This window comes from Populus nigra, chromosome 2, assembly GCF_951802175.1.
Source record: "Populus nigra chromosome 2, ddPopNigr1.1, whole genome shotgun sequence".
Lineage (NCBI taxonomy): Eukaryota > Viridiplantae > Streptophyta > Magnoliopsida > Malpighiales > Salicaceae > Populus > Populus nigra.
In genome coordinates, this window is record NC_084853.1 from 21,168,603 (window position 1) to 21,171,102 (window position 2,500).

Sequence of the window (2,500 nt, forward strand, 5' to 3'; positions counted from 1 at the left end):
GATTTATAGTCCAGGGCTTGATGGAAAAGACTGTTGGTCCAGACAATGGGGCAGTGGCAGCGCGGATTTGTGCAGCTGCAGGTTCGTCGGGGAAAATCGGCAGCGCAGATTTTTCGACGAACAGGGGCTGGGCGCTGGACTGGCCGGGCCAGGCAGGAAAATTCGTCAGGGGGCCACGCTGACGAAAACAGGGGCTGCGGAGTGGAAAATCGGCAGCGCAGATTTTTCGACGAACAGGGGCTGGACCGGCCGGGCCAGGCAGGAAAATTCGTCAGGGGGGCACGCTGACGAAAAGAGGGGCTGCCGCGTGGAAAATCGGCAGCGCAGATTTTTCGACGAACAGGGGCTGGACTGGCCGGGCCAGGCAGGAAAATTCGTCAGGGGGGCACGCTGACGAAAAGAGGGGCTGCCGCGTGGAAAATCGGCAGCGCAGATTTTTCGACGAACAGGGGCTGGACGCTGGACTGGGCCAGGCAGGAAAATTCGTCAGGGGGCACGCTGACGAAAAGAGGGGCTGCCGCGTGGAAAATCGGCAGCGCAGATTTTTCGACGAACATTCGTCAGGGGGGCACGCTGACGAAAAGAGGGGCTGCCGCGTGGAAAATCGGCAGCGCAGATTTTTCGACGAACATTCGTCAGGGGGGCACGCTGAGGAAAACAGGGGCTGCCGCGTGGAAAATCGGCAGCGCAGATTTTTCGACGAACAGGGGCTGGATGCTGGACCGGCCGGGCCAGGCAGGAAAATTCGTCAGGGGGGCACGCTGACGAAAAGAGGGGCTGCCGCGTGGAAAATCGGCAGCGCAGATTTTTCGACGAACAGGGGCTGGATGCTGGACCGGCCGGGCCAGGCAGGAAAATTCGTCAGGGGGGCACGCTGACGAAAAGAGGGGCTGCCGCGTGGAAAATCGGCAGCGCAGATTTTTCGACGAACAGGGGCTGGACGCTGGACTGGGCCAGGCAGGAAAATTCGTCAGGGGGCACGCTGACGAAAAGAGGGGCTGCCGCGTGGAAAATCGGCAGCGCAGATTTTTCGACGAACATTCGTCAGGGGGGCACGCTGACGAAAAGAGGGGCTGCCGCGTGGAAAATCGGCAGCGCAGATTTTTCGACGAACATTCGTCAGGGAGGCACGCTGAGGAAAACAGGGGCTGCCGCGTGGAAAATCGGCAGCGCAGATTTTTCGACGAACAGGGGCTGGATGCTGGACCGGCCGGGCCAGGCAGGAAAATTCGTCAGGGGGGCACGCTGACGAAAAGAGGGGCTGCCGCGTGGAAAATCGGCAGCGCAGATTTTTCGACGAACAGGGGCTGGACGCTGGACTGGGCCAGGCAGGAAAATTCGTCAGGGGGGCACGCTGACGAAAACAGGGGCTGCCGCGTGGAATGGCAGCCTACACGCAGATGCGAATTCGGCAGCGCACGATGGCTTGAGCAGGTCATGGGTTCGACTTGGCGCGATCTGAAACCTGGACGAGGGACTGTCGACGCTGGACGAGCCAGCGCGGTGGCCTGTCGTGCCCCGTTCAGGGGGGGCCTGCCGCGGAGACAGCCCTCGCGGGCTCGACAGCGCAGGCCAGCGTCCCCGACGTCGCTGGCCGCGGCAGGCGAGCTGCCGGGGTTCCCGCATTCCTACAAGAAAACGTCGTGCTTTCCACATGAAACCAATCCAGTAAAATCAGCCATATTTTTATGAGGCTGCCCACTGAATTTGGGGTCATTCCGGGCCGGTTCCTAGTTTTGCGGATTTACTCGATTTCTAATGGTAGGAAAATTAAAACAAATACTTCCCGACCTCGAAAAATTCTGGGAAAATTAATGAAGGTGGATTGGATTTTTGCCAACCTCTGTGCAAAATTTCAGCTCAAAATACCAAGAAATGAATTTTTTAGAGGGGGGGTGACAGCTGGGACCTAGTAGTGTCTCCCCCTGCCAGAGCTGCAATGACACTTATTGCTCTTTAGGGAGCCACCAGGCCGGCGCCCCTCAAAGACCACACGCGCGCGCGCGCCCGCCCGCGCTGGGCGCTGGGGCGCTGGGGCCTGAGGGCCTGGGGCCCTTGGGGGCCCTTGGGCGCTTGGGCGCGCGCGCGCGGCCCCCGCAGCCATGCCGCGCTGCGCGACGCGCGGACAGCCCCTGCTGGCTTGCTCTCTCGCCCGCGGGGGGGCTGCCTTCGGGCCCTGGCCCCCCGCGTTCTGGCCTGCCCCCTGCGTGGGAGAGGCTAGGCGCTGCAGGGGCCAGCCCGACGTCGCTGGCCGCGGCAGGCGACAGCCCGACATCGCTGGCCGCGGCAGGGGCCAGCCCGACGTCGCTGGCCGCGGCAGGCGACAGCCCCTGCTGGCTTGCTCTCTCGCCCGCGGGGGGGCTGCCTTCGGGCCCTGGCCCCCCGCGTTCTGGCCTGCCCCCCGCGTGGGAGAGGCTAGGCGCTGCAGGGGCCAGCCCGACGTCGCTGGCCGCGGCAGGCGACAGCCCCTGCTGGCTTGCTCTCTCGCCCGCGGGGGGGC